Below are 21,642 nucleotides of genomic sequence, written 5' to 3'. Positions count from 1 at the left end.
TGCAAAATAAATCATTTACAATTTTCTAGACCAAAAATATGCTTTCTCATTGTGTTTTTGCTTCTCAGTCGTTTTGCCCATGTAAAGCACCCCGTCAAATACTTACACATTTTGAAAAGATAGTTACCAGTTAGTGCCCCTTTAATTACCCGTTCTGAGGTAGTTATTTCAATACTATGATATTTTTCCTTTCAATTTAATAGACAAATCACACATTACCTAGTTTTGTGAATGTCTGTTTTCATGAATTTTCTCCCAATTAGCTTATGAGCACTTCATGGTAAAGAACCCTACCTTAGCTATTTTTTGTGTCCCTCACAACCTAAAGAAACAATGCCTTTAAAACATTAGCTTTTCAATAAATTGTGGACCAACATATAGCTTGATCGATAAATTTTCCTAAGAAATACAGTTCTGATAATTTTGTTTTAGTTAAGAAAGTAGTTCAAAATTTTTGCCCTAGACCTCTGTGATTTTATAAAATTCTTGGTTCGCTACTTCATTATTAATCTAACACAGCATTACCCTGAAAACAAACTGGAAATGTTAGATTCACTACAAAAGCCAAGGACTTGCAATGAATCTCAGTATAATTACCTCATATAATTTTTGCAACAGGATACAAAATGTGCCATGGTGGAAAATATTGCTTATCACCCTGGAAAGGCAAAGTGCCATATTACTCAAGATAAAAACTGCTTTTTCTTAAAGGGGCCCCAAATATTTAAAGGGAAGAAGCAAAGCACAAAATGTTTACTCAGTTTACATTTTACTAGGTACATTAAGGAATAGATTCTTATGGTAATAGCTAAGAAAAATTATATTAAAAGTTTTGGAGAGGGAGGTAATATATTTTCAGTCCTAGCCATTAATTTTAGACAATATTTAATCTATAAAATGTAGAGAAGAAGCCTGTATTTGTACTCAGGTTTGCTGTAGGCCTCTGCTCCTTTAGTAAAACCTAGAACTTCCAATAATATGAATGGATTTTGATACTGTACTTTAGTTTTAGATTTTATAGGGGCATCAAATTACCTCTCTTTGATTTGGCTTTCCCCTAAATGCTGAGTCTATGCCTAAGTGTCCACCAGAGGCCAGGCAGTGGGTTTCTCTTAAAATGCGACATGTCTAAAAGATGATAGCTGACTTAATAAAAATTTCAAGTTAGAAATGTCATAATAAGCATGTGTTTCCATTCATAAAGTATGTCTTGAACACACACAAACTATCTTTTGTCATCTGGTTCTGCCCTTTTCGAAATTATTCTCTGCTGTTAATTAGAAGTGACTACACTTTGATTAATCTCAAACATGTGTCACATATAAATGATGTGGAGAGCTGAATTCAATATTTTTCCACTTGGAGTATTCATAGTATTCATAGAAAGGAGACAAATATATTTTTAAACCTATTGGCAATCTGATATTATCAAACTAACAGGACGTTATCAATGTAACATATTCTAGTTTATTTGAAGTATTAAATTCACAGAAGAACCTAATTATAAGCATATTTTAGATTGAAAATGTAACACTGAAGAGGACTTCTCTCTCATGTTGTTATGCTTCAGAAACTCTTATTCCTGGAATCTGTTTTTTCACCTTGAGAATTCACCTGATCTTGGTCCCTGTTTGGTTTTTTATTTAAATCTTCTTTTGACAACAGCTTCCCAATACCTGCAGACTCACAGTAGACAAATACACATGGATTTTGCTTAGAGAAAGTAAAGGTTCAATTAACAAGGGAAAAATGTCTCTTTGACTTAATTTGAATTATCATTATTATTATAGGATATATACTAAAACACTCATTTTTCAAAGTGCTAATTAAATTTCCATAAATATACTAAGCCTTTAACCACATTATAAGAGAAAAATTATATGATAAAGTAGTTGTGATTTAAGAAACAATGATTCCAGTTAGGTTTTTCTGTTCAACTTTCTAACCAAAAATGGTTTTCTTTCTTATCACACAGGCTGCAGTAATAAGTGAAATATAATCCTAATTAATTTTTCCTACAGCTGTATATAAATCAATAGCTGCAACATCCCAAAGGAAACACACACTGCAGTCCTCCAGTTTTCTAATGAATGCAAATAGAATGACCTTTTTCTGACAACTATGAATATTGTTCCACAATTTTACCATTAAAATTGCTGCTATCAGCAATTCATACAGCAAACATGGAGACTACAATAGTTGTAAATAGTTATTCATTATGGTAAGAAAGGAATGGAAAAAAACTAAGCCTAAGTTATTCAACTTTTAAGCCTCAGCCTGATTTTTATATTTCATTTTTTTGTTTGTTTGTTTTCCACATATGATCATAGCATTTATTTGTACTTCTTGCTCATTGTAGATTTTTTTAGTTTTTTAAATTATTTTAAATTTAATTTTTATTTTATATCGGAATATAGTTGATTTACAATGTTGTATTAGTTTCAGGTGTACAACAAAGTGATTCAGTGACACATATATATATGTCCTTTCTTTTTCAGATTCCTTTCCCATGTAGGTTATTACAGAATATTGAGTAGAGTTCCCTGTGTTATGCAGTAGGTCTTTGTTGATTATCTATTTTATATACAGTAATGTGTATATGTTAATCATTTTGATATGGAAATTCTGTCTTACATGTAACCAGTCATCACTTAAATTCTTTCTTCTCTATTCCAGAAGAAAATAAATTAATTCAATGTTTTATATCATTTAACTGAGAGGTTCAATATTGAAATATTTTTGCAAATGAAGTAAAATCTCTCAATAAATAATATTATAAGGCTCTAATTACTATATTCAGATTATTAGGAGACTGTGATTATATTCCACCAGAAATACCTCTGTGGAAAATCGTATTGGTGTCCTTACCCTATCAAGACATAATACTATTCATGTAACGAGCATGAGATGAATTTAGAAGCTATGAAAACAGATAATGACGTAAGGATGACACCTATGGGAACCTGAGAAAAGGTAAGGAGTAATTCAATGGCGTTTTTGTCCATTTTGACTGAAGAACCACTTTATTTCAAAATGCAATAAAATTGCATGTACTTATGCTAATGCATATTCAGTTTCCCATGAAACTTCATTATAGCCATGAAGATGTCTCATTAAGTAGAAGTTAAACTCAAATCTTACAAGAAAAGTAGTTAAGTGTGTTAAACCTAATTCTGCTGATAATAGATCTATATACTGGAAACTCCTGTTGTTCACGAGAGTCAAGAATACAATTTGCCAATAGAATTCAAATACTCATGAAAAATAAGACTCCTCAATTTGCAACAAGTTTCAAACAGGAACTCACAACAAGAGTACTCCATTTCCACAAAATTCCAAAAATATTTCTTCCATCCCCTATTCTATGATTAATTTATATACCTCTGTACAAGACTGGAAACCACTATCACATAATTATTTGATATCCCAAATATGTATTAGTTTATGTAGACTATATTTATAGAGAAATATTAATTGTCTTTGGTAAGTAGTTGTACCACTATTTTCATATAAAGCCAACTTACTATACTTTTAAGTCGAGAGCTGTTTTAAACCCCATTCAATTTCTTGAAACTGTTAAGAGAGCTTTTCTGTGAGTGTGGTTTGGCAATATCGGGCATAGATGGCATTTTTTAACTGTATTAAACTATCTCCACTTGATGACATCTGAAGATGTCTATACTCTCACACCTGTAATGCTTTCATGTTCAAAATGAATCCCTGCTACATCTCACTCAATATTGATCTTTAAGGCATTTCTCCCAATCCTTTTCCCAGTGTGGTCACTGAACAGTATCAGAGTTCAATAGGAAGATCAGCTGCTCATCCACTTTTTGCTAAAGCAATTTGTATTATGGATTTATTTTAGCAGTCTACAGTGGCAGTTGTTGTTTTTACTATTTAAATGCTTTGATTATCTGACCTTGCTTACTTTATCTTTCTAAGTGCTATGCATGGGCTTTAAAATTGATCAATAAGTGGGGATTCCTCTACAGGATTATGCTGAAATCAATCTCAATTCAGACTTTTTGTATTTTATGTTTATTACTAGATCCGTCTTAATTGAACTCATTTTGGTAAATAATTTTAAAACCTGTACTTGATTACAGAGGTTAAGCATCTTCCAAGACCCACACACATTATAAAAATAACCTGTATTCTTTATACATTATTTTATTCATTCTTTTAATGTGAAGCAGGAAAGAATTAATTCCTAGATATTTTATTCAAATACCTTTGCATTATAAATAAAATATCTATTCCATTAGAAGAAAAAATATAATTACATATATATGTGAATAACTGAAAAATCTTGAAATATATTAATGTGCTATATTAATTGTGATAACTGTGGAACTTCAACAAGCACTGTCTGTATGCATATTTTGCACATAAAAGTGTTTATAAGACTTTTCACAGAAAATATTAACACTCCCTGGAAGAAAAATCAAAGGAAATTCTCAATATTTGTACCTTTGAAAGTCAATGGGAAACAAGTTATAAGATCGTTGAATATCAAAAAAAATAATATTCAGTGTAACGAGAAAAATTTTTCAGTTTCACATTCTCACTACTAAGATGGGATGCTTTACTCATTTTTTTGGATTAAAAGAGAAGTAAATTAAAACCTTAAAATGCTTTGAATACTTCTTAACTCAATCTATGAATTTTATAAATTCCATATTAATTATTAATGATTTTGAATATAGATAAGATTCCTAAAATTAACTATGTAAGACATAAACATTAAAGAATATGAACTATATTGCATAACTATTAAAACTTGTGCTAAATTTTTGATCTAATTTAATTATATTTCATGCCTCTGGGTGTAGTCACATGAAGCTCCTGAATTTTATCTTTGGATCAATTTATTCTAACATTAGATTTTTCAAAGTCATAAATAAAAGAAATGCAGATGGGAGTTAAAAAAAAGGAATTGATGTCATCTTTTTTTAATCCCATTTCCAAAGCCAATCTAATGTCTAAATATCTCTGTCATCAACTCTTACATAAAATTACAGTGAAATACTTTCTACGTATGTAAATGACAGTATAAAATCTGCAATTTTTTCCAGTGACCAAAAATGCAAGCAGTAAAGAACTCGAGGTAAATAAACATATGATTATATACAGAAAATGTGCAATATTTTCACCTGTGCAAATACATGTTTTGCTTAAATAATTTAAAAAACTTTCACAGGACTAGAGAAATATCAAATATATCCAATAGGTATATATTCACATTTTCAGACTTTGAAATTATTGGCCAAAATGATTTAATATTTAACAGCTTTCATTTCAGACTAAATTATAACCTATTATTACAATATCTTCTGCTGCTCACATTAAATAAGATGTAAATTATAAGTGAATAAAAACAAAGCCCTCACAAGATAATTCATCTTAAGAGTTACATGTATGAAGTTAGGGTAGGAAAATTAAGATTCCTAAGCACAAAGAGAATGAGGAAGATAAATAAGAAGTTTAATTACCAAATAGTTGCCATAATGATATTTCCATAAACTGTTACAACCAGTTTTGTTCCTTTCTACTGTTTGTGGTAGAATAACACTTGAGAGAAATCATTTTCCAGAAAGTTTTGCAAATCTGTAGATCACAACCTTGGCAAGACATATCCATACTTTCATACTTTTTTCCTCAAGTGGGTAAATGTTAAGAGAGAAGAATCCAAGTTTCATGATGCAGCAACACAAAGCTGGGAAGTGAAAATTATGTTACAGTGGAGTCTTGAAAATATGACTGTAAAAGTTAATCAATAAAATGTCTATTCCTGTCTATTCACCGGAGGCCCCAGCTGCATAGCTTCACTCAATCGATACTACAAATTATTACGATTTCCAGGTTCCCACTGGACATTCAGAACAAATCTTTCAAGTGTAACAGGCTTGTACTGAGTATAAGGTGTGTGTTCTCTTCATTTAGTTCAAAAAGAGGAGGGGAAAAATAAAATCTAAATCCTAGGTGTTTTTTAAAACTTCAGCTTTATGGAACCAGTAACTTACAGGTCACCTTTTAATGTTAAAAAATCTTCCTTTTGATTGCCAGTTTTTTTGTATGCTTCTTTTTTAACTGTTTCATATTTAGTTAAGAAATGACTTAACCTAGTAATAGATTTTGGTGATATAGGAAACTGGTTAATTCTGAATGATTATCCCAAAATAAATGAATGAAAAAATAATTTTGAGTTAAATACTTATCAAAAAGTCACTTGGATACATTATCACTATTAGAGAGAGAAATGTACGGGACCCTGATTGACAAATATTTCAAATTGTAGCAGATCCCTTAGAATATACATTCAAGTTATTGTTTTCATGACTTATTCCAATGCATATTAAAATCATGTTTGAGGTGTTCCATTTTTTCTATTTTTGTAAAATAAAATCATAATTTCAGAAATGAGTTTCTCTTCATCTTAATAAAAGTTTCAGATTCTTTTTTCTAGTGAGATTCTCTGCTCTTTGCAGGAATATTCTACTGTGATTGCAAATTCTAGAAACTACTCAAGACCTTAAATTTATGCTCCATACATTTTGTTCCTGAATCTTCTAGTCAAAATCCAAAGACTTTTCCAAATAAAGGGATAACTGGTTAAGGGAACTAACTATAATGCTTGCATGCCTTATGACTTATGACACCTAACATGGCCTTTCTTTCTTCTGACTGGGGAGCACTATGGTGTCTGGCACTGCCCCAAACCAGATCAATTGGTAAATTTGATCAATTCATGCCACCTGTCGATTGAGTGGGAAAAAAATCAAAATAAATAAACAGAATTTTTTGTTTGCTAGGCCAAAAAGGCTTTGATTTTTATTTGACATTTAAACAATAGTATATTTTTTCACATATCATAGAAAATATATAGACACGTGTATCTAGCATGTAGGCACATCCTATGACAATGTATGTTGAGGCTATATTTGAAAAGAAAGATAAACCTGTTTCTCCTAAGAAACCATTACTACTTTGATTATGATATTTATCAGTATCTTTAAAATTTAACATCTTCTTATGTCAATAATATTTCTGATTTATGACTTTTAAAATATTTAATTGCTAAAAACCATTTCAAATAGACTTCAAAAAAATACTGTTACAATTATAAATACTCTCTGAGATGATATTTGTATACCTTGACAGCAGTTTCACATTAAGAGTGAAATATCATACTTAATTTCATGATCAGGCTGTGTTGTAAAATAAAATAGATAAATATAGATCAAGCATATAGAACTTAAGTTTGATTTTTATTGTAATTTAACTGAATGAATCAGTGTCTGGTGTATTTACTTATAAAATTCAAGATTGAAAGCAGATCTTTGCATGCCAGTTTTCAGATCAAAAATGACATTTTTTGTGGGTCAGAATAACGTGCCTTTATAGTAATGTTTAACTGTAGAAAAAATGTTGGCATTATTTTAATAACAATAAGAACATCAAAAACTGTCATTAGTTTTATATGTGTTCACAACCATTGTTATATATTTCATATTCTCTAAATATATCTTAAGCATATTATTGCCCTAATATAAGTTTGCTTTTTAAAAGACCATAATATTTATAACAATAGTACATTACTGTAGCCATTCCCAAAGAAACTTTGCCCAATATGCTTTTAATCCTTGGTACCAATTTCTACCCTTTAATATTTGTTAAATGTGGCTTTTTTGTTGTCTGTGTTCTGGCATCTGACTAAAGTTACATTAATGGCAAACAGCATTTATCATAGTGTTTAATTTTATTTAGAAACACATAAAATGTCATCCTAGATTTTATAATTATTTTTAGGGTTTTGTCATATTAAATCATTGGATTAAAACAGAAATAAATTGCTCATGAATAAATTTCAAAAATTTTACTTTTACGTTTTAATATGCTTTATAAACTATAAATAAAAAAAGAATTTTAATGTTTATCATATGTAAGATTTTGAAATCCTCTTGATAGATATATCAAGATAAGCAGTAAGTAGTATAAGTTTAGACTTTGACTTCCAAAGATCGGTTAATATCAAATGCACATTTTTAGTTTTGGCCTCAGGACTGTGTTCAAAGGTATGAGTGATGAGGGAATAAAAAACATTAGATGTGTATGCTTTATCTAACTGCAATTACTCAATTTAACCAAAGTTCAGTGAGTAAAGTGTAATTCGTGACAAATAGAGACAGAGAGAGGGACAGAGAGAGATTCATCTGTGCTATGTTACTTTCACAATTATTTTTAAAAACAGATTAAGAAAATGAAGCAAAAGGCAGAGAAGATAGAATACTTAATTACCAGAACACTCAAAAAAAGAAACTAACGTTTATTTGAATAGTAGATGACAAAATCTGAGAACATTGCAGAGATATAAGAATTACATAAAGATTTAAATGATAAAAACAGAAATTAAATACTAGGTGTTTCACTAAGAACAATTTTCATGAATGTTTCAAAACAACATAGATCTTTATTACTTTTCATCATAGTTCCTTACATGCCTCAATGGTCTGACCAAACATTTTCTACTCTAAATGTCTCTCAATTTAATACTGTCTTGCTTAGAGCTGCTACTTTAACAAAAAGAAAGGCAACAAGAGCCATATGTAACCTTTGGACTCCAAAAGGAGAAAGATGAGAATGCCATTGGCAGATAGGTGCTACAGAAACACAGTGTATTCTTTGCCTTGAATCCTACCTTGAACATTTCTTGATAGTTAACAAGAAAGTTGACTGCCACGTCATTACTCAGAATCTGGAATAGGACAGTTACCGTTTTCAATATGTGCCATTTCATTTAAGAGATTTTGGAAATTTAAAGTTTATCTATTTTGGAACGAACAATTTATTGAACAAGCTAGTATATTTACACATAACCTTTTGCAAGACAGAGAGAATTAAATATTTAGCAGCTAAAGTCAAAAGGACTGACTTGATTTCAGTTTGTAAAGTAAAACTTTTTGAAATACTAAAAAACAACTCACTTGTAATCATTTTTTTCTTCTTCAGAAGCAATAATCCCTTCTGTCACTGTCTTCAGCTCTGCCTTGGGTTTTCTACTGTTCTGTTCTTGGTGAACTGTTTCTGCTATTTGCTCAGTTAGCTGCTCTTGAGTAGCTTTCAAGCTGGATTCCATTAGAAGAAGTTTTTCATCTTGACTGGCAAGTTCTTGGGCTGAAAGATAAAACAAGAACATTGCCTTTTAAAAAACTAAGCTAATGTGTTTTTTTTTCTTTTGTTTTTGGTTTAAATTTTATGCAATGCAACTTTGAGGAAGATTTAAACAGATCCTTCTTGTCCAAATACAAGCTCATGCATTCAAATGTTCAGATTCCTTTATTTAAAACACAAGTAAACAAACGTATGTATGAAGAGATACAAGATGCGTGTCAGTAATCTCGAGTTTATAAAACATTTGAATTCAAAAATTAGATGTTTTAATCAGACAACAATTCCCTGAGCTTATTTTTGAGACTTCTGCTGCTACATAAGTGTATTATAAAAGAAGAACATTAATGTATACTTTTCTTGTTCTTTCTTTAGCATAGGCCTCGGGTATATGTATATATGTTCATATAGACAAAGACTGATACGTTATAAATTATGCCAAAATGATGGCTCTCCACTGATTTATTTTCATGTATAATACTTATGAAATTTAAACACTTTTTCAAGGTCATCCAATAGATGGCAGTCTTTCATTAGACCAAAGCAGACTTAGGCAGTATGCTTCAAGCTCTCAAAAAATAAGTGATTTAAAGACAAAGACATTTTTCCTTTGTTCTTTGTTGACCGTATTCCTAGAGATATATATCTGTATATTTTATTCGCGTATTTCCCGTTTATAAAGTATTTATCTGTTTTTTTCTTTTCAAATTTCCTCAAAAACATATTATCAATTTTAAATGTTTTCAGGTTTTTTAATTTTATTTTTAATCACATGTTTGGGTATATATTTATATACATTGCTAAATAGTGTCTTTTTAGAGGTATTCTTAAATATAACTGGATATATAATTCATTGCATTAAAGATCATGATATTTTATGAAAATTAGTAATTTCAATCTTGCAGTTCAAATGAAGAAAAAAAAAAAAAGAAATACTTTTAGTATCTCCAGATCAATATAAATAGAAATGGAGAAGGTCATATTTTTTCAAGAAAAGCATCTTCCTTTTTAATGATTCTCATTTTATGTCTAAAAAATGGTGTTTATATTAAGCTTCAATAAAGTTGGAAACCAAGGTATTACAGTCTTACATCAGAGGTATCTTTTACAGCCAACCTCATAAAGAAGAAACTCTATATAAATATTCTGCATTTATCAGTCATCTTTGAAGTTGAATGATGTCTCCCTTATAAATTAGATCTAAGAATATCTGATTCTCAGTTTCTTATTTATAGATTTTGAGCAACTGAGTGCTTATATTTTAATAAATATGTGCATACATGTTTGCTTTGTTTACTTGCAAGTATTCAAAATGACCAGTTTTGCCCCAGAAGAAATTACAACATCTACTATTTTTATAGCTTAAACCTGCTATATATTAACAGTTTAAATTTGTGCCTCAGGAAACCACAGAGCTAACGCAAACAGCTAAATATTTAACAAGGAAGAATGCATCATCTAGAGCTCATCTTTATTAAATTTCAAATACATTGAAATCTCTCTGAACAAATGAGTAAAATGTTTAATAATTTCAACACATGTTCAAGTATGAGGAAAAATCCAATAAAGATTACAACAAGTTCAATTTCAAACTTTTTTTAAAAACCCTTCAAGGTTAAAAATATATAAAGGAACTTTAGCTTTCCCTGCTCTTGACCAATAAGAAAATGTAATCAAGTAAAAACAATCAATATTTTCATAGTGATATGTTTTTAGCATTGTTAATGTAGTTGCATAAGTAAAGTGCAATGTTTCATTTTATATGCCTTTTCACCTTCCACAGTATACATATTTCTTATGAAAAAAAAAAAACCTTACGCCAAAACTTTTTAAATAAGGAGAATTTTCAGACAGTGAAATTGAGAGGTTAACAGTCATTAAGTTAAAAGGACTTTGAGCAATCAGACTATATACAAACGATTATGGATATAGGTATGTTTCAGGAAGTTTCTTGTTTGAAGAACCTACCTGTACCAATAGACTGACTTCAAGACTACTTGAGTAAACTTGTGGCACATATACAAAAAAGACCTTTTATCAACTATGTATGATGTGAATTTTCTACGAAGTTTGCCACTTCAAACTGACTAAGAGATTTATGTCCCACAGTTCTCCTAAGAGTCTACTCTAATTCATTATATGCTGGTTAAAAAGGGGTAAATTATTTTAAGTTTACCTATGCCTTGGACTTGAGCCGGAGTTGATCCCAAGCCAGAGGCGCTCGCAGCTGCATGCTTTATTTACAATCCCTTTGTCAGACTTACAACTGCCCCAGGCTATAACATAGTGTACCTAATGTTCAAACTGGCAGGTAATCTTATGTCAAACATACTTCTTTGATTTAAAGTGATCAATAGATTCTTGTAAAGAGGTAATTTCTCTGATGTTTCCACCTTGCCTTTTTTACAGGTGATTCACACAAAAGCCTGCTTATATGATGTACGAACAATAAACAGAAAGCTATAATCATGTTTTTTCAGATGTTTCCGGTGCACAACGATTTTGGATCGATACACTGTGTAATACAATTATCTGCAATGATCTGGTTGTATTGAAAAAGAATTTGCAGGAGACCTCTAGGGGGTTTTATCCAGAAACACGTATCTGGCAACGTTGTGAATAGTGGAAGGAAAAATTAAGGGGTTGACGATGGCTGTCTATTATGTACCCAGTGACTTCATTCAGATATTATTTCATAAAAGTATTACACCACAAACTTTAGTCAAACAATAGCTCACATGTAATAAAGATAATAATGCTCATAGCTTCATACTATTTATTTACGTGAAAAAAAAACTTAGCAAACATATAGACTTCTAACTATAGAGATTCAATATTGTGTGAATATTATGCATCACAGATTATAAGCACAATTGATTACTTATTTATGCTATGAAATAATAAATTATATTATTTCTATCTTATCTAAGTTATGTAAATACTAGCGTCTGTGAAATACTTTGATATCTCTCCAACTACATTTTTTTTTTACTAGAATGTTAAGATTCTAGGCAGAATATCAATTTGAACTGTTTAAGAGCACTATAAAATATGCCCTTTATTTCAAGCTTCTTTTTTCCCAAATGAAGATTTGCAAAATCAGGGAAAAAGCTAAGATAGAAGAAAGTCTGTATCCAAAAGACATTACACAGTTTCTGCAAAGATCTCTGTGTGTGTAAACAACTCAGTTTTGTTTTTATGGTTCTTTGGAAGATGTTGACTCTTAGCAGCACCTTCCTCAAAGCCTGAAAAGATCCACATTTTCTATTTTGAGCCTCTAATCATATACATGGAACATGAAATTCTCTTTTGTCAGGCTGAACAGATTTCCGTACTGGTGAAGCTCACAGTTTGGGGTACACTGGTTTCTCTCACAAAGCCCTGCTCTATGCAGATTCGGCAGGTCCCCACGTGGCTGCTGGAGACCTGCTCTGACGACTAGGAAGATTGCTCTTCGCAAAGCTTCCCTTCCTGTAGATCCTGGGATTTTCTTTCAGTCTCCTGACCGCACTGTCTAGGCGCCTCCCCCTTATCCACTTTGACTTTGATGGCTTCCTGTGCCTGCAGGAGACCAGCTTCTGACTTTCTTAGAAAGTCCTATTTTTTTGCGTATTGCCTGTGAAGACAAAAAGCATTCCAATAGCGCCTTTTATGATGGACTTTTTATATTGCATCCTGCTATTTTGAGCTATAGGATACTGGAGATTATACAACTCCTCATTAGCAACTGGGTCAAGTATCCACATCTTTTCTAGGATCAAAACCTTAAAGGGACTTTCATTAAAAAAAAAAAAAAAAAGTCAGTTGGAAGATTCACCCACCATTAGCCTAAATGAAGTGTTAATCAATACATAAAAGTTCCAAGACTAAAGAATACTATATCCCATGATTCTTAGGGAATTAAAAAGAAGACTTGTTAGATCAAAATGAATACTTTCTCTTTAAACTGTAAAGAAGAATTTAATGAATACAAAAAGTGTATTTAATCTCTTAGAGTTAACACCTATATGGCTCTTTCATTCAGCTCTAAAGCAAACTACACTAATGTGACACACAGGGAAATCCCTTCACCATAAAGATAATTACGATACCCTCCTAATGACTTCTCCACAACACTTGAACTAATTAGCTTTAGAAGAACACAATGTTTGTCACTTTCTTTTTCAATTGTATTGCCTTTCTAACAGCACCAGGTCTCAGCTTTAAATTTGAGTGAGGAAAGAAATAAAAAATAATCGAAGGTTAAAATGATAAACTAATGTGCTTCCTTAAAAGAAAATTCACCAAACTTTACCGGTGCTGTTTTCATATCCATCAATATGGTATTCCTGGCTGTTTTTCTTTATTGGCTCCCTGCCACACCTTGACACTCTATCATGCTCCATCATGCTTCTTTAATCTGAATATTTAGTGTTCTTTCATGTCTTAATTACAGCAAATTGCGGCAGAGTTGGCACCATTTCTTGAAATTAATCCCAGAGTACTTTGTTTCTGTCAAGCAGTCAAAGCCTTGGAGAATAATAGTAAATGTTATTGCAGATCTAAATTTAAATGACTGTCTATGTATTTAACTTAAGCCTTTAATTATTCGTGCCAAACTGTTTTTGGTTCAAATGTTAAACATTATTCATTGAGAATGTAGAATTAGATTAGACAGTTAAAACCTGCAGACATGTTTGGCTATAATTTTAGCACAACAATTATCTATATTAACATATTTTCTCAGGTGTACAAAACTTAGTAAATGGCATGTGATATCTTCTTATGAATATGTATTTCAATGTTCCATTACTTCTGTCATTATTAATAAAAGGTATGGATTTAGGTCCATTTGATTCTAAATGGCTTTTCCCTAACCAATTGTTAAATTGTAAGCCCAACCCAAGAATGATTTGGTATTACTATTGCTAATAGTCTTTAAACAATTCAACATAATGAAGCACTTCAAAAGTTCTTACAAACGTAAGAGTTATATTGTTTTGTTTGTTTTCTATGGAAAATTTAAAAGTCCTAGAACTCTCAATGACCAATTTTTCCATGCCCTTATTCTGAGCAGGCTGTACAAATATCCAGAGTCAAAAAAACAAAAAACAAAACAAAACAAAACAAAAAAAACCCCTACGTTATAAAAGTTATAGGGCTTCCCTGGTGGCGCAGTGGTTGAGAGTCCGCCTGCGGATGCAGGGGACACGTGTTCGTGCCCCGGTCCGGGAAGATCCCACGTGCTGCAGAGCGGCTGGGCCCGTGAGCCATGGCCGCTGAGCCTGCGCTTCCGGAGCCTGTGCTTCGCAACGGGAGAGGCCACAACAGTGAGAGGCCCGCGTACCACAGACACACACACACACACACACACACACAAATTTATAAAATAATGTTAGCTTTAAAAGTACTAGGAAATAGAATTCATTATTCATCTTTTATGTATATATGTTTAAAGATTTAGAAATTGGAAAATTCTGGGATGTAGAGACTACCTATTTGTTGATTAGATTTCAGATAATTGATTTTCACCCTAAATTTTGAAAAAGGAAAACTATTCTTAAGAATAATAAAAATTGCATACATTGTAAAGTGAATATATTTTTTAGTGAACGTAGTAGGAGACTGTGTATTACAGTGGTACACTTAATGAACCCCCATCAAGAAATGAGCTCCAGGTAGATCAGGACTTTGTCCTATTATCTACCTGTGTGTTGCCAGCTTCTAGCCCAGAGTCCTATATTTAGCTCTCTATACAATAAGAGCTTAGTCAATTGAATTGGATAGATGGTGTTAATTTCACCTGTCAGACATGTGTCATTTTCCCCACTAGGAAAAATGTGTCGTTTGCTTTGCCTCTGAAATACAAAGTGAATAGGGAAGGATTTACACTTACAGTTTTGGCAGATTTATCTTCAAGCCATCTACAGGCGTAAGTTAATAAATACTGCTTTTTTATTTAGTTTTAATATCTATCTAAATGAAGCTAGATGGCATTTCTATTACCAACACTTGAGGTATATATTGAATTTAGAGACAAACGAGAGAAAGATGGATTCACAAAATTTATGGTAAAATAGATATTTCTCAATAATTCAGAAAAAATGTACAAAGCAGTGTTTCCAGTTCTGTCTCCTTATCAATAGCAATGCAATTTTTAAACAGATATCTGTTTCCCCCAAGTCTCAGAATCTCAAGAGTGTAGCTGATCTTTCTAACTACAAAGTTTCCTGGCAGCTGTAAAGTCGCTTTCAAGCTGTGTTATCTGCTGTTCTAGCTGAGCAAGTTCCACTCTGTGTTTCTGTTGGGTAGCTATTACATCCAAATGCAGTGACTGCAAGGTCTTTTCTAGCTTTCAAATGACAAGCAGCTTTCTCCCCCCCCCCCATATTGGGCAAGTATATTAGCTGTTTCAGCTTTTTCTTCCTCTGTGATCTACTCACATTCTTAAACTTTCATAGATGTGTGCATTGCATTTAAAAACCATGGTTAAAATGAGAAATTAATGTGCATGATACCAGATATATTCTGTTCATTATATTCTCTAAACATTATTATAGACCTACTTAGAAAAAAATAAACAAACATGTCTTTCTGTTAGTACAGCTAATGCAAATGTAGAAACTGGGGAATATAAAAGTGAAACCAATTATCTCAGCCCTGGGGTAGTTTCACCTATACTGTTTTGACATCTTAGGGAGTCAAGCAGCTCTCATATTTTTACAAGAAGTCTAAAAGCAGGACTTCTATACATTTGTTTTATATAATTGAGGTGGTTCTCTCCTAAGAATTGTTCCAATATGCTTAGTCAATATGATGTCTTATTTTTACAATTAATTACCAGATACTTATCTAAATTAAAACTTTTATTGCATTTTATAAAAGCATTTTATATGAGTTTTCTTGTTTTGTCCTTATTGTAAGTTTGTAAAGTACCATCACTCCATTTTAGAAAGAAACTAAACTTCAAATTCTTTCGTCTTTCTACTATACTATACTATTATTTTTCCCGAGAGATTGGGTTTCATGATACCAATTAATAGGTTAATAAACTGATTTTTAAATAAAAACGTGTTTCTATTGCAATAATCATAATATAACATTGAGAATGATAACATTGTACTCAATGTAAACCTCAAATCAGTGCAAACCACGTATCTAAACGAAGTCATTTCTAAAATTTTGACATAATTTGAACTCTTTACCATACACTTATTTTGTGTGATAACTACAATTCCCACTTAGCAATAGAAAATAAATCTCTCTCTTCCTTGTTTTTTTTTTTTTTTTTTTTTTTGCGGTACGCAGGCCTCTCACTGTCGTGGCCTCTCCCGTTGCAGAGCACAGGCTACGCGCAGGCTCAGCGGCCATGGCTCACGGGCCCAGCCGCTCCACGGCATGTGGGATCTTCCTGGACCGGGGCACGAACCTGTGTCCCCTGCATCAGCAGGCGGACTCTCAACCACTGCGCCACCAGGGAAGCCCATCTTCCTTGTTTTTTAATGGGGCTGGATTTTTCCCACTTGCATCGAGAGACGGCAATTTTGCATAGTGGAGGATTTCCTTGAAACCAGAAATGCAATTATTTTCAAAAGCCAGATAACACTGTTAGCTATTAATATTTAGTTTGACCATATTGTGGTTGGGATGTTGGTCAGAAGATAAGTAAAGATGGAAACGTGCCTAATAACAGAGAATAATTCGAAGAGTCCTGAAGAATTGGGGATACTACCCTGAATTCAGTCAACCCTGTGTTTCATAGAGTAGAATCAGGGAAACTAGTCTATAGGCAGTTAGTAAAAAGATTGCAAGGTAGAATACTAGAAGACACCAAAGATTATAAGTTAGAATCAAGAAATATTAGACTGTAGGCAGTGAGTACCCAGTGTTGTCGTAAGTATAGAGCAAAGTTAGTGTTTCCTCTAAATCTCATTTTACAAAGGGCCCTAACTGGAACCTACTGCTGTTTAATGTGTAATAAAATCAGAAAATTAGAATTTTGGCCAGTCTCATTATTAGGAGCTTAACTGATCATTTTAGATTGGGATTAAAAAATGAAATTCTGTAATTGCTACTCTATACAATATACTAGAATTAGGCCATTATTTTATTGAGGGCAGGGATTATGTTATTAGTTTTTCATTCAGCAGCTCTTGCTCTGCACTGACACATAGGAGTTGCTCACGAAGACCTGCTGGATTGAACTGAAGTCTTCAGCAGCAACAGTAAATATGAAAGTGTGACATGTTAAATACACACCCAGTTCTTACTTTGGGAGGACAATATCCCTAAAGAGACCATATTATAAAAACTGATAAATTCACTAATTTGGAATTTTTTGTAATAAAAATGTGGCAATAAATGACTATTAGTTTCCAAAATTTGGAAAATGAGTAGCTTAGGAGAGTAACGGCAGTTAACAGTTGTAGTCTATAATATTCTCTCATAAGCATACAGTGAATTTTGTGAAAATAAATGTCTAGTTCTGAGGAAGAATCAAGATAGTTGATCATATTTATCACAAAGAACATACAAGTCTTTGAAAAGCAAAGTAAAAAAATCTCATAGCCAGGCTTGTTTAAAGATTCAAAAGTGGTATTCTTTGTACGTTTTCCAAAAAAAACCCAATATTTGTTATTTATATGCAGGTATGTGACTGTCAGCTAGAGCAGGACTAATTCTCACTGGAATTTCTGTGTCAGTGTTTTTTTTTATTATAATATAAAGTAGTCAAAATATTACATATGCCAACAGTTAATATATCATCATGTTGAACTGGAATCCAGAAGAGAGTTTCCAAGCAGATTTCAGTTTCCATCAAAACTTCACTACTTATTAGCATGTAAACTTAATTAAACCATTAAGCCTCCTTGAGTCCCAATTTGGTCACCTTAAAATGAAGATGTAATACCTATCTCTTAGAGATTCTGTTAAGATAAAAATATAATAATAATACATCTGTACATTTCTAACATCGTAGGCACTTAGTAAAAAGTCTATTAATATTATTATACTGAGTGATTATTTTTTACGTTAAAAGTGTATTTAAATTTAAGAAAGTTTAAAAATTATTATAGAGGGACTTCCCTGGTGGTCCAGTGGTTAAGAATTCGCCTTCCAATGCAGGGGACACGGGTTCGATCCCCCGTTGGAGAATTAAGATCCCACATACTGGGCTTCCCTGGTGGCGCAGTGGTTGAGAGTCCGCCTGCCGATGCGGGGGACACGGGTTCGTGCCCCGGTCCGGGAAGATCCCACATGCCGCGGAGTGGCTGGGAGCGTGAGCCATGGCTGCTGAGCCTGCGCTTCCGGAGCCTGTGCTCTGCAACGGGAGAAGCCACAACAGTGAGAGGCCCGCGTACCGCAAAAAAAAAAAAAATCCCACATACTGCAGGGCAACTAAGCCCGCGTGCTGCAACTACAGAACCTACGAGCTCTGCAGCCCGTACGCCACAACTAAAGAGCCCACGAGCCACAACTACTGAGCCCACGCACACCACAACTAGAGAGAAACCCACACACTGCAATGAAGAGCCCACATGTTGCAACAAAAGATCCTGTGTGCCGCAACTAAGACCCAAAGCAGCCAAAAATAAATAAATAAATATTTTTAAAAAGTAGTATAGAGCCACCATGTATAAAAGTTACTCTACTTTTTAATCTCATTGTTTCTGAAAAGTGACTTTCTCCTTATGTTCTTATACCAATATGTTTTGAAGGATTTCCTCAGCAATCATGTGTTTGTCTCCTTAATATATTTTTTTATATTATAAAATAAGTCTATTAAGGGAAGTCTATGGAATTTTTTAAAACAATCTGCTTTGTTAGATTATTAAGAAATAAATCATAATTCAATAAAAAATTACCTTTGACAGAGTAATGTGCCATCATTATTTTTTACTTATTTTCAAATGGAAGACTCTGGTGTTCTCTTTCTGAGAGTTGGAGGTTTAACCCCACATGATCTAATGTTAACCACACATGATCTAATCTAGGGGTCAGAAGTTAAGATATAGACTAATAAAACCATCAGGTCAGAATTTGGTTGTCAAGTCAGACATAACAACATGAGGCCACTATAGTGGCTAGAAGAGAGAGAAAGAGATTCTATGTGCGTTTGTGAGTACAGCAGTGATGGGGTCCTGGAAGGAAAAGAATCTAGTTCAATGAGAATGAGATTAAGATACCAAAAGTGCAGAATATCCATGAAGGAAGTAGGTGCCAGCAACTAGCTGCTGCTTCTTAACTGTGGCCAGTAGATAACCTTTGAGTGATCTGCCTGCTTTACTTTCTCTATGAGGAGCTGTGGGATAAATAAACATCATCCATAAACAAGCAAAATAAACATTTTATTGTCTCACAGATTGGTTCATGGACTTTATTGATTGTTTCTATTAAGTTTGCCCCTCTGGCATGTAGAATTATGTGATGTACTCAGAGGTCTTCACAAGGCCCAGTTTACATAGGTATTCATGGGTGTCTTACTGATAAGGAAGGAAAAGTAGGGTCAGGGGATGTACATAAAAATAAATTTTAGGCATATCAAATAAATTGACCTACTACTAGAGGAATTTCCATTGCAACACTTGAGAAGACTAGCATACATAACAGTTTGAGGTAGGAAAGCAAATAAATGCCTGCTCTTTCTCTCAGGATAGGGGGTATCTGTGGGCACAGAGCTCATAAAAGCATAACCAGTAAGTGATGTTACTCAGGCTTGCTTCCCAGGACGTCTTAGGTGGACTTTGAAAAAGTTTTGCGTAAACTGTAAGTACTACCTTAAATTAATGCATTTTCTTGAAGTTATGTGTCAGGCACTATTCTAAGTGTAATTTTATTAATTTCATTTAACTTAAGAAGATTAGAATCCTGCTGGAAGATGTTCTGTAGATAAGGTGCTGAAAAAGTAATGATCAATTGAAATTTTCTCCAGAAAATGGGCAATAAATTGATAAAGAAAGTAGAAGTCACTAGGAATAATTTTTGCCAGTAGCTGCCCCTGTCACAAACAGAGGAAACTGATGATAACTGCTATCACTATATAAAGTTCAAAATGGTCTACATGGCTTTCAGGCCCCATCTATCTCAAAAGTGTCATTTCCCCATTACACAGTAAAATTTCAGTTGTGCTGGTTTTCTTTTAGTTCTCAGAATGCCCCAAACTCCTTCCTTTCCACATCAGGCCCCAGGCCATGTTGTCCCTTTACTCTGAATGTTCTTTCTGCACACTTCCTTGGCCCCCACCACCTTTAACCCTGTTATCACCCTCATTTTTTAGTATCATCTTAAATTGCACCTTCTCAGAAAGCCCTCCCTACCCAATCCACTAGAGGAGGTAAGGCTCCTTTGACATACACCCTCCTCAATCTTACACATTTTCACAGGATTTTAAATAATTGTAAGTTTAAAAAATTGTCTCATTATGTGTGCAATGTAATTTCCTCCCACGAAATTTTATGTTCTCTGCATGCATGGGCAATTCTAACATGGACTGTGTTCTCTGTACCTAGCTAGTGCTTGGCAAAGGCTTGTAATCTTATGCCTGATGTCTAATATGTGAACAAACTAAATACATACATACTTACATAAACAAACACACTAACTCCCACTGAAAGAACTACCACTGGAATAGTGTTAGATTGATAAACCTATGTGATTCAACTATGACATACAGATGAAAGTTTACAATTATTATTTTCCTTTTTATTTGGAGAACTTCCTTTAAAGGTAGTTTAAACATTCTTTAAAGATAGGTAGGCTGATGACAAATTCTCTTAATTTTCCTTCATCTGAGAGTGTATTTATTCCTGAAGAATATTTTTGCTGGTTATAGAATTCAGGGTTGACAGTTCTTTTCTTTCAGTACTTGAAAAATGAATTACACTTCCTTCTGAATCCATACTTTCAGATCAGAAATCTACTATCATTCAAACCAATGTTCCTGTATAGGCAATGTATCATTTCTCTTTAGCTGTATGTAAGATTTTTTCTTTGTCTTTAGTTTTCAGTAGTTTGATCATGATACATCTTAACACGGACATCTTTGGGTTTATTTTGTTTGGGTTTTACTCAACATCTTGAATCTGCTGGCTTATGCATTTAACCAAATTTGGGAAATTTTCAGCCATAATTTCTTTGAATAGTTTTTCAACCCCATGCTCTATTTTCTTCTCATTTTGGGATTCTGATAATAAGAATACTAGATTTTTTTTGATATTGATCTACAGGCCATCGAAGCTCTGTTAACTATTTTTTCTTTACTGTTCAGATTAGGTAATTTCTATTGTCTATCAAGTTCATGATTCTTTCCTCCATTGTTTCCAATCTACTATTGAGCTGGTGCAGTGAGATTTTATTTCATTTTTCATATTTACATTTTTACATTCTATATTTCCTCTTTGTATTTTAAAATATATTCCATTTTTGCTGATATTTTCTATTTTTTCACTTATTAAAAGAGCTCATAATTGCTCATGAAGCAAGTTTATGATT

The sequence above is a fragment of the Globicephala melas genome, chromosome 17 (genome assembly GCF_963455315.2).
Source record: "Globicephala melas chromosome 17, mGloMel1.2, whole genome shotgun sequence".
NCBI classification, from domain to species: Eukaryota; Metazoa; Chordata; class Mammalia; order Artiodactyla; family Delphinidae; genus Globicephala; species Globicephala melas.
The sequence above is the reverse complement of the archived record's forward strand: the minus strand, read 5'-3'. Positions refer to the sequence as shown.